Below are 12,649 nucleotides of genomic sequence, written 5' to 3'. Positions count from 1 at the left end.
TGTTTTACACGAAAAATACTCTCTTTTTAGAAGAGACCGGGGGTAATCGCTTCGGATGTAATAAATCTACTCTGCAGCAGATTCGTTTTTCCCATTACACGCTTCGCCCCCGCCCTCCTCGCTGTCAAATTTGTCCGATATAAAATGCAATTTGTTCGCTACTTGTACGCCAACGGAACAAGATAATCTTACATAATACAGAAACAATCCCGAGAATTTGCGTGCATGATTAATTATCTGAAAAACAGCTTTTTCCACGGATATAAGAGAGAATCGTCTATTCTCTCGACCCGGTCGGACAAATTTAATGAATGTATCATGTTTTCATTTTCACGTACGCGATGTTGAATTTGTGCGCGCGAAATGTTGGGGATAATCGGCGGAATTTTCAAGCAATCTCATTCAAGTTTCATCGATCATCGCCGATTCCACGATTCCATCTCTTGTTCGTGACTCCCGGATGAAATTCGAGAGGAGCGAGTTCGGAGGACTCTATCGTTCCTCGATGCAATGATGATGCGAGTGACCGCGTCACTTCCCGGACAATCGATTTGCACGCTTGCTCACGGGATGCAAATAATCTCGGCGGCCACGCGCGCTATCAACGACCGCGAGTGGCGCGTCCGATAAGCAAGAAGCACTGGTCGGCCGGTGCATTTCATTTGCACGTTAAGGGGATCCTGTACTGAACGGCGAACTCTTACACGATTACAGCGCCCTCATCTAATTCTCAACCCGTATCTCTCTCTATCACGTTATTTATAAAGAAGATGCACTGCTTTTTCCACTCTACTTTACCGATATTTCAGGTACATACGGACTGAAATTTTCGGAAGAATGCCATTTATTAATTAGGCAACTAAATTCAGTTTTTATAATTCTACAATGTTCTACGGTGCAGTACACAATTGGGGAAACTACTGTTTTATGCATAAAAACTATAAAACTTTTATAAGAAGCTAATATTTGTACAAGTTGACAGCTCTGACGCCATGTTGCTTTAACATGTCGATAAATAAAAATGTTATTTTATACTTATTTTCTTTCTCAATATAAAATCTCGTACTATATAGAGTTTTCCCGTGTCCGTTTGCGTGTATACTTCAATTCTGGAGAAGGATTTTTAATTCTATACAGGCAATAAAAAATGGCATACTTCCGAAAATTACGGTGTTTTCGTCGATATTACAGGCGACTCCGGCATCCTCTTAATTAAAAATAAATTTGACCTAGACGCGCGTGCAGAGAGAGTATATTGCACCCGATATCTCCCGACCGGGGTATTCGTACTCGTTAGGGAAATTCCAAGCTCTCGGTACTAATTGTAAGTACAAAATAATAGATGCAACGAGTTAAACATCCGTGTTTTTTTTTTATTTAACAAAACAGTTTTTTTTTCTCTTTATCCCGTTTGACATTCTTTATTTCGATGTCGATATCAATTTGCAACTCGATATTAAACGATGTATTTTATGCCTGATCATGATTTAAATTTCGAGATTTATTTATTCTATGAGAAATCGTAGCATTCTTTAAATTTATAAACAGTAATAATATGTTTAAAAATAATCAAACATTTTTCATCTCTATAATAAATCAGTTCCTTGAATGAGTCGTGACTAATATTCATTTGATCATATCCTACGTCATTGTTTTATTATATATCTAACGAACTTTTCTTCATCCCGTTTGACATTTTTCATTGCGATACCGCTATCAATTTACAATTCGATATTAAGTGATTAAATTATTTTACCTGATTATAATTTATATTTCGAGAGAAATTTATTTATTATATGAAATAATTTATTATATGAAAAATCATAGCCTTCTTTAAATGTATGAATAATGATAATATATTTATAAATAATCAACATTTCTTATCTCTATAAGAAATCAGTTCCTTGAATAAAGTCGTGACTAATATTCATTCGATCATGTCATTATGTCATTGTGTTAAAAAGATAAACTTATCTATATGAAATGCGTTCTAACAATAACATTCTGCTCCATCGACTTTAAAAAACTCGATATATGAAGCTTCTCCTTTTTCTAATAAATTTATTTGTTTTTATATCACGTGCATGTGAAGTAAAAAAAAAAAGATTCTTGCCCCAACAAAATTAGTTGGAAAGTTTTTTTTTAATCACAAGTTTATACACCGCAGAAGCGATTCAACCTCGTGATATTTTAATTTGCGACGTATGAATGTTCTTCACCGCGAGAGAAGTTTATCGAGCATCGCGGAATATTTAGAGACGATATGATATTTTTACACGGAACCGTACTTGTTCCATCGGATAAAAGTTGGTCGACGGAGGAAGAAGTAATCATAAAAGATAACGCGGTGATCGAGTAACTGACTAATTAACCAACCAACTCCCCGACAAACTATCCGATTAATACGTAGAAACTCGGATAAACTTTGTTACTGCGTGCAAGTTCCATAACAGCTGCGTCTATCAGCGAACTTGCAGACAGGCAGCGGTTTACATTCGCCTATTCCCTCAGCTAAGTATAAAACCGTAATTTATTCCGCTCAACGACGCGAGTTAAGTTTAGTTCGCACTAGCAGGACGTACATATATCTCAGTAACAATAGCGACCAATTCGAAAACGTACTCGCACATGTTCCAACCATTAATATATTATGTGTGCTAAATATAAATTGCACAATGTGTCTTTTGCGATCGAAAATGCATATTTTTCATTTACGAGAATTAGAAGCAATTATTCGATCGATCCAATTCAAATTGATTGGAGATATATTCAAGTTAGAATCTCAATCAACTATTTTCAATAAAAGTCACATAAAACAAATAATAGAGAGAAAACAAAATTTAACTAAATTGTTTTCCGAGTCGCGAAGAAGCACAAAGAAAAAAAAGAATTATTTCTCCCTCTCTTTCTCTGTATAATAATCAATTTCTATAGATAAATAATTATATGCCTATATTTGAAAAAAAGTCCATCGATAAATCGACTAATTAACAACAAGTCGTGTTTGTGTTCCATGCAAACATTGATCTAAAAATATCTAGCCATCTTTAGGCGCCGTCTCATTGCAGTTTCGTTGCGTCTGTGAATAGAAGCGAGAGACGCGTGCCTCCGTCTTCGCGTCTGCGAACAATTTACGACGTTTTCGAGGTCGCAAGGAAACCGGTGGACGGTGCAAGGGTTTCATCGTTTCTCGGCGAGGCCGAGATGAAAGGGAGCGAGTGTTGCCGAAGCAGAGGTAGCCGGAAAAATAAAATCACGACGCACGACGAAGCGCAGCAGCCGCGTGCCATTAATAGAGGCGCCAGTTTGCGATCCTACTATCTTTTTCTCTCTCTCTTTCTCTCTTTTGTTGGCGTCCTTTTCTTTTATGTCGTATGCGTCCCCCTTTATTTATTCCATACCAATATAAGTATTGATATCCACATCAATATGAAAAAATATCAATTTAGCTTTCACTTAGTGGAACGAAAATATCGACAGTGTTTGAAACGGAAATTTTTTCAGATTTCATAATTATAGGGAAATAATTGTTACATTTAATTCAAAATTGATTTCTCTATAGAGGATGGGATATATAAAAAATATATTATATGTAAAAAGAAAAGATGTATCTCGGTTCACCATCATAATAATGCACATGTTATTGATACGAACGTATGTTGATTATATATAATAATAATGACAAGAGACTGTCGATACTTTTGAAGTATCAGGCGGAAAGTGTCGATGCTGAAGTATCGGAGTATCGGGGTGAGACTATTGAGATTGTCTCAATAGTATTGAATATCGTTAGCGTCTCTATCCACAACGCTGGCCTCTCGATATCGCCATTTTCATGCGAATCGCGCTTCTCTCTCTCTCTCTCCCTCCATCTTCCTCTCTCTCTGTCCTGGATTCGTCCGATTGCTCTTATCAGTTAATTATCTTTCACCCGGATAACGACTAATTATGGACCGGAAACTAGAACGCGCTCCGAGCCTGACCGGAAGTGTCGCGCTCGTTGCCTGAAATTCGCCGCGACGTGAGCTTTTCAGGTACCTTTCGGGCGGAAAACGCAGATATAGAGCAAATAGAGAGAGGGAGGGGAACGTCCGATACAGCCTCCGGTTGCGAGCAGACGTGTAAACGCACGGAGCATTCTCCCGCTTTGCCGGCTATCGGGTTTGATGCGGTCACGTACACAGAGAAGTGGCGCAGATGTTGCGGAATTGTTCATCGATTGTTTTTACGGAGCGCCGATATTATTTATCGACCTGACGCGTCGTCCAAATTCTCTACGTGCTATATTTCGTTCCCGCTTTTTTTTTATCATCAATATTTCCTAATGATCCATGCGCGCACGCGCGCGACAAACGCTATTTCTATTTCGCGACCGCTCGGTATACAACTCTATGGAATAACAATCGCTACAAGCTAAAGGGAAAATTGTCTCTATCAAAAAAATGGAGTATTTTTCTATTCCGATTTTTCTCCGCGTATGTCAGATATTGCGTTATTAGTTTTAAAAGAAGCAAAGTTGAGTAAGATCGAAGATAAATAGACTTTAAGTAGATTTAAAAAGAATCGGAATATCGGAAAATCTGTGATCGCCTAATTAAAGCAAGAAATTTGAACCGTGCATTAGTAAATTAATATATATGATATGTAAAAAAATATAGTTTATAGGAAATAATAGTACCAATTGATTTCCGATTAAACTTTCCGATTCGCACACGTATTCTTTCTTCCGGAATTAAATATTTTGATTTTTATCGAGGTCGCATATAATAGAAAACATCTTTCAAATGATAGAATTTTATTAACTCTCTCTCTTTCTCTTTCACGCAAAATCGATAGAAACACAATCGTATATCGATCTGGCGTATCCAAGCTTATCGTGAAATTTTTATTTTAAAAGAAAAGAACTATTCAATTAAATTACTAATTTTTATTTCTAGAGAAAATAGTGTATAATAAAATGAAAATAATTTCTTCGTTTATTCGGTATCCGTAGATATTTTATCACGCTCTATTAAGGACAAAATTTTTAATAGAAAAACGATATCATCTAAATGATATTTTGTCAAAAACAATCACTTTGTAAAATTATGCACGTCGTTTGAAAATTCGACCTGTCGGTTACAAGTAAGTAAATCGATAAATTGCAGATAGGAATGCAATTAGTAGTTGTGGAAATTACATAACGTAAAGTGACCGGTCGGTCGTTGTTATTGCTTTTATTAATAATGTAGAGACTCTAGACGTTAGATGGATGCTTCGTCGTCCGGCAATATACGGAATGATTAACGACAGCTATTGTGACGGTATTCACGTACACGACGTAGACTGTCGATGTGGTCGCGCGCGCGACTCTCTATTGTGTCCTGATTAAAAGACTATCGTTTTCTCCCGGTCTCCAACACATAGATAAGACTTCCGATGGTGGACTACAAGAATAATCAAGTGAATTTTTTTCGAGATACGTTTCGTATACGCCTATTAAATGACGTCAGACGATCGTGGTGAAATTCCATTCAATGTTTCATATTCCAGAAATTTATTACGCTTCTGTCGACACATATTTAATTAATAAATTTAAAAATAAATTAATTATAATATATTTTGTAAATGCATAGAATTATATATACGAATTTTTGAACGATTTTCTACCGAATAATGATGTACTTTTCTTTCTGAATAATTTATGAAATATTTTATTTAAATTTTGCAACGTCCTGCGTTTCTACGTGAAAAGTAAAGCGCGACTGATTTAATTTTACTTGTGAATTATACGCGAATACTTTCTCGACGCGACTTTGCTCGTTCTTCTATCATCATTCCGATAAAAGTTTCGCTCGTGACTCGCAAGACATTTGAAGCGAGCGCGAGGAAAACGCGGAGACGGAAAGGAAGAATAGCGTGCGCTTTTATTGACGCGAGTCTCCATAATTGAACCGACATAAGTACTCTTTTTATATCATCGTGAAATGATGGAAGAGGATTACGTCGATCCCGGGAGAGGGAAGCCTGACGTCGAGACGGAAGAGACGAAGGACAGCCGACCGTTACGATATACGAAAGAGATACTGGTAGCCGGATGACAGGGAGGAAGGACGAAAAAGGAAACGCGGGAAGGTGGGCGAGACGAACTTCCAGGTTTCTCTCGTTTCGGAGCGAGCCGAGTCAGCAGGACGCTCTTCTCGGCGTCGTCCTTCTCTCTAACTTTGGCACCAATATCTTTTCGTCGTCCTTCTCTTCTCCCGGCATCGTAACGCTTCCTGCCAGGTACATGGTCGCTTATATAGCGGACGTCGACGACGGCGATGATGATGACAACGAATCGTGGAACCGCGGAAAAGTGGTTCTCATATCGCCACCCTCGCTCTTGCTTCGACTTAAGTGGTCTTACGGAATCCGAGCTACGAGAAGCGGGGGCGAAGGCAAAAGTTTATTCGGCGAATCGTATAAAAGCCGGGCAAGAAGTATTCGAGGATAACCGTGTCGGATCGAGCGATCGGCTCTTGTAAAAGATGGGGGCCGGTGTACGAAAAATTCTCCATGATGCACGCTACTCGAGCTACTGTCCGCCGCGTTCGTTTTTCAGAATGAAACTGAAGCACGTTCCTCCCGAGTGTATCGAGAAAAACCGTGCTCCTCGCGGTATCTTAATTTATTCAATGCAAGATATTTCGTATTCAAGCGTGTACCGACGTTTTCAACTCTATATCGATTTGTTTCCTCGAGTGAATTGCGCTAGTTAAAAATTGGATCGTGACAGGCAAGAGGGTCAAAAAATACATCGTACAATATATGTGAAAATTATACGGATGAAATTTACAAGATGTAAAGAAGCCTTAAACAGATAGCTTTGAAAGAAGACATTTTCCACATTAAAATTATTTTAAAATATTTTTCTATAGTTAAGCTCCTCTATAAAATATTAGTTCAATTAGGCCGAAAAAGAACTTTAAAAATTCTTTGCGTGGGCATAGGTTTTAATTGCGATCGTTGTTTCGCTGTAATTTTGGAAAACCAGAAACTTGAATGATATAAATAATTGTTGGTGAAAAGAATATGAGAACCTTCTAAATCGAAATACGAGCGTAATGGAAGGCAGAAGGTAAAGTCGCGGTCTGCGACCGTGAAGCGCGTCGAGCTGTAGTAATATTTTGTTTGAGGCTGGCCGAATGCGCAACCGAACCGGCGACTCTCTCGGTTGTCTTTCTCACCGGAAATTAAAACCCTTTTTGTCGCGGGTCCCCGACGAGTACACCGCGGAGATCCACCGCTTTTTTCGCGTATTTTTAGGAGACCTCCGGTACGGCCGGCCTCGCCAATAGCTGGCAGCCCGAAAGCTCCGGCGCATTCATATCGAGTTGCTCCAACGTAGCTGGGACTTAATTTAGTGGCTGACGTTTCTCGTCATGACATTGTCACCTTGTTTTCTCTGATTTCTAAAACATTTATGATCGATGCGACAAAGAAATCGTGTTCATAATAAAGATGTTTGCCAAAGAAAACTAAAAAAACTAAAAACAAAATAAAAACAAAAACTACGTTTTATACAATAAAAATGTATATATAAAAAAATAAAATATTTTAATTAGCTATAATTATATAAATCATTCTTGCATTTCTTTGAACAATTATTTTCTTGCACATTTATTTTGTTGCTAACATCTGGAAACTTGTCAACTATATATGATATATCTTTTCAATTGATAGGTCGATAGTCATTTTAACAAGTGCTAATATAATTTCAAACGTACATCTTCGTCAAGAGACACACGATGAAACGAGAGAGCAAAAAATGACGGGAATGTTTGCCAACATCGATGTACGCTACTATAACGTGTGTTTGGAAGGAAAAGATAGACCGCTGTATTCCATGAACAGCAAGATACATATTTGAAATTCAATTCGCTGGACTAACGTGAAACTTCCACTTTCACGTTTCGAACTTCGCGTGTATTCTGATTTAATTCCCAATAATAGAACTGATACACGACGGATTTATAGACTCGTATCGATATTCAATAATCGACGAGTGATTTTTGATTATCATTTTTATTTCATTGTATGTAAATAGTTGTAAGACATGTAATTTCATGTAATTTTTAATTGTCGTGATTCGCGTTTACCGTTAAAATTGATTTCAAATTTCAATCAGCGTATCTATATCGAAGAGATACGTTAGAGAGATTTATATAGATTGAGATATTACAAGAGAGAGAGACGTTTCAAGATATTTTCGAAATATATCGTCTCGTGTACGTTGGAATATGTGCTTTCTCGAAGGGTCTGTTCAATTGATCCTTGTTTCGTTTGTATGTGTCTGTCAATCCGGGTAATTAATAATTGGCACCATTCGCACGCATTGGTAATTGCGTTGGATCTGGTTGCCTGACATTACAGGAATAGCAACATGCATTTGAACTTGGCAGGTCGATACGTAGGACGTGGCATACACAAAATCGGTCAATTTGAATACTTGATACGTTGAACGTAATTAGAGGAAATCGTCTATAATTATAAGCTTAATAATATATATAAAAATATCCTATAGAAAAATCCTTGAAAGGTCTTTACGTCTAAATTGAGAAAAATTTCGAATTAATTTATTTCAATGAGTTTGATAAATTGATGCCATTACAATAAAACTTATGTAATTCGATCTCTTGAATTTGTATAAGTTTTAATTAATATCTTTCTGCAAGTGGCTTTTGAAGGTGTTAATATTCGCAAAGTATACAGTGTCAATAAACATATATAAAGCAATAGAGAATTGCATAATAAATTTAGACGGATGTATAGCGTACAACTCCCGAATGGCCGTCTTAGATATCGGGCACCAGGTTATTAAGCCAACCGGGAGCTATTGTCGCACAAAGTAACCGCGATCCAATTATTTACGCGAAAGATCTCTATCATCGGTTTCCACAGTTACGTGCTCTTTCTCTCTCTCTCTCTCTCTCTCTTGCATTCTCTCTTCTTGAACCTCTCGTTCCATCGCACACACAACGCGATCCTCAAGCATTAACCCGCGCCCCGACCTAATCCTGACCTGCTATCGGTTGCTTAGGAAACTAACGGCAATGGTTTCCATCGACGCAATGGCGCTTGATGGATTTCAGTCCCGTCAGCACCGCGGTGATAAACCGCCGGTTGACCTGCGCGCAGCCAATGCAAGGAGATTAAAGGGGGTGATTATATCATAACTTAGTTATCTTAACTATAATCGATTGCCCGAGCAGTGGACCACAATAGAAATTTGCCGATTTATCTGTATGAAACTGCCCAAGTATCATCAATGCTATAACTTGTGGCATTTATTCTTAAACTCGAGCGAAAAATACAAACTTTTCATTACATTGGAGAGAATATTTATTTTCCTATTTCGCTTTTTGGGAGATTTTTCCATTTTAAAAAGTAGTCGAATTTAAAAAAAAGTTCTTTAAAGTCTTGAAAAGATAAATATTTTCTATCATCTAATAAAAAAAATAGATACTTTATATTATTTTTTGAGGGATAGCTTTTAAATTAGATAGAACTTTTATTTTTCTCGACAAAAATTTGAGTTCTTTCTTTAGATTGTAATTTAATTGTATTACGTGCATGCGCGTGTATAAATAAAATTAATATATTTTAATATCATTGTTAAACACACATGATTGTCGCAAAAGCCTCTTTCACATTTAACGTTACATCGCTACCACGCCTCTTTTTTGCCCATCCTTCATGATGCCGACAGTAATCAGCATTAGCTTGCCTTTTTCCGACTACGATGCTATATTGATTCCCCGTCGTTCTTTCTACCTCGTATCGGAGTAACGAACGAACCGCGGTGCCAGTGGTTAATCGTACAAATCGTAATGCGGAGTCGATGAGGAGTCTCTTTGCGCAGAAAAGGCTCGTGTAATCAGACAACCTTAACGGAGGATGGATGCACGATGCGCCCATATATCGGCTGCGCCCTCTTAGCGTTATACAAAGCAAATGCAGATCAAAGAGCCCATTCATCGCCCGTCCGCAGCTACATCCGCGCGCCGCGTTGTATCACATGGCCACATAGCAACCCCGGCATCAGCGTTATTACTTCACCCCCTAGCGTAAAGTAATTCGTTTTCGCGGGCTAAAACTTTCGTGCTACCGTCACATACGTGCGATACCGTGAAATCGGGTTAGATCGCATCGACAGAGGTAACTTTGCGTCAGAGGCCGATTTTAAAACCACCCGGTATGTCAAAGAAGCATCGATCGATCCTTTTTAATCAAAATTTTAGACGAATCTTTGAAATAGATTCGCACACATCTTCAAAGAAAAAAAGGAAAGAGAGAGAGAGAGAGAGAGAGGGGGCTAGATTAATATATATTGTAATATAAATCGTAGCTACCAACAAATTATTCCCTTCCTCTCTATTCATCGTCGCGCAAAGTTACCCTTGCGGGTGCAATCTAATCCCATCTTACGGTAATACATTCGCTTCATCGTGTATTGTAACCTCTGGCGATCGGTTACATTCTCGCAGGTTACATCGATGCATGCGTAGCCGCGGGCTCTATAATGCGATTACGCGGGATTAATATCTGGCACGCATAACGCGAATGATCGAACGGCGAGAGCCGTTAATATAATGCCGTTACGGTATCGCCGCTGCATCCAAGGACGCAGGCGGATGGACGCGCGTTCTGTGGATGGGGAAATTGGATATTCCGCGGATACGCGTGGAAACTTTGCTTTTCACAAAACTGATATCCTAATGCTTCGTTAGCGAGCGGCGGCGCCGACGATTCGCAGCGGTTCTCTCTCTCTCTCTCTCTGTCCCTCTTCCTCTCTCTCGTCTTTCTCTCGCCTGCGCGCGGCGAGCAGAAAATTATTACCTCGATAGATTAACTCGATATCTCTATAAAACGGTGCGAATATTACCGTGCGCGTTGCCGACGGGCGCGGGGACGCGGATATATCGTTCAGGGCTTAATACACAGAGTTTTGAGATTAACGTTATTACACCGGACTCTCTGTTTCATCCGCGTAGCGCGAGCGCTAGTTCGTTGCCGAGAGCGATTTTTGGAAATATCTGCGCGACCGTGCTCGGCGTAAATGGATTTGAATCGTGTTTGTGAAACGTGTGCAGAATTTGACTTATGTTTATTAAAAATATTGCTACGAGTATAAGGGCGTAGGTGTACTTTCGGCGTAATCAGTCTCAAGGCAGGTGAATCTCGTGCGATATAATCAGGTATACTTTTGACAACCGCGCCCATATTAATTAATATTTTATCTTTTCGTATCCAAACATTATTAAAGATAAATAAATAAATATTCTATTATGATTACAAGAATATTTAACGTGTTTTTAAACAGACTCGAGTCATTTTTCTCAAGTTAAATATAATATGTATCGATATTCTTATTCTTTTGTATTCAAATATGGGCGATTCATAAATAACATGTTGTCAATCAGGCAATAACACAAATATAATTTTATTATTTTCGTCGAAAAATATACATGTAGTAAGGTGGATAAATGTATTTATCGTTCATCTTTATATGGTATCATACTTAATAAATTATGTAGAAAGATTTGGAACAGTATATGCGCAGAAATATCTGCATTTCGATTTGAGTTTCTTTTCTTATGCAACTGTTAATAATAAAGAGAAGCAGAGATATCTGGTATAATTGTAAATTTTTCATACGATAAATTCACACGAGAGAAACATCTCATTTAAAAAATTGGTGTCAGCTTGATTCGAGAAATTGATGACATCGGTTCCTTTTCCAATACAGCGTCGCTTTTCGCTCCTTCTGTTCCTAATTAATCCCGAAAATTGATTCGAGTCATTTAAAATCTAGCGTGATTACACCCCCCGGAACGTAATAATGTGGAAGTACCGTGGTAGTACAAATCGCTTCTCGACAAGCCGATATCGCATGACTCGGCCGCCGCCGGCGCCAAAGTAGGTCGCGTTTCTGGCAGATAGGATCTTTTTGAGTGATAGACAGGCGCAAGGTGGAATATCGACCGACCACGCACACTAACATCAGAACGAGGAAGAAAAGGAATTGGCGTTCGGAAGGGCAGAATTCTAGAGGGCGACTCGGAAGCAGCGACGCGCTCTGGCCGCACAGATCGATCTTTCCCTCCATGGAATAAACGCCCCTCGCCTCGGACGTGGTTTTCGACCGTGGTTTTGTCCTTAAGGAGAGACTTCTGCGTGTTCGTCATATTTATTTTACTTGAAGAGTATCAACGAAAAATCTTTTTCGTAAAATATATATCGTTTTGCACCTGGAATGACGGCGAATCAAAATAGGGGCTAGTATTTCGCAATTTATGCAACGCGTATCTCGATAAGATTGCGAGGGTGGATTTAAAATTTGTTCTGCACACATTCCGACACATTTTATTTTTTTAACTTGTAACGGTAAACATTTTCGCTAAAGCATCGTGATTTATAGCGCAAACACTTGTGCTCCGCGATGTACGAATTCACATCCGCGTGTTGGGATTTTCGCACACACTCGTGTTTTCATTGCGCAACCGAGGCCGCACGAGAGGTTTCAAAGTTAGCGACTTGGTGTGGCTTTGCACCCGCTCTCGCTCCCTCCCTCTGCCGATATTCGCTACCCTCGCGCACCTGCCGCGCGCTATCCGTTTTAATTTGA

The 12,649-nt window shown here is 38.8% G+C and overlaps 1 protein-coding gene across 13 annotated transcripts in view; it reads right to left on the bottom strand.

Moving 5' to 3' along the window:
* Positions 1-12,649, bottom strand: part of Ten-m (teneurin transmembrane protein Ten-m) — a 683,381-nt gene that overhangs the window by 124,966 nt on the left and 545,766 nt on the right. The window lies entirely within an intron of this gene.

This window comes from Camponotus vicinus, unplaced genomic scaffold (genome assembly GCF_025532165.1).
Source record: "Camponotus vicinus isolate PSW18456_S1 unplaced genomic scaffold, iyCamVici1.0 SCAF_4, whole genome shotgun sequence".
In the NCBI taxonomy this organism is placed as follows: domain Eukaryota; kingdom Metazoa; phylum Arthropoda; class Insecta; order Hymenoptera; family Formicidae; genus Camponotus; species Camponotus vicinus.
The sequence above is the reverse complement of the archived record's forward strand: the minus strand, read 5'-3'. Positions and strand labels throughout refer to the sequence as shown.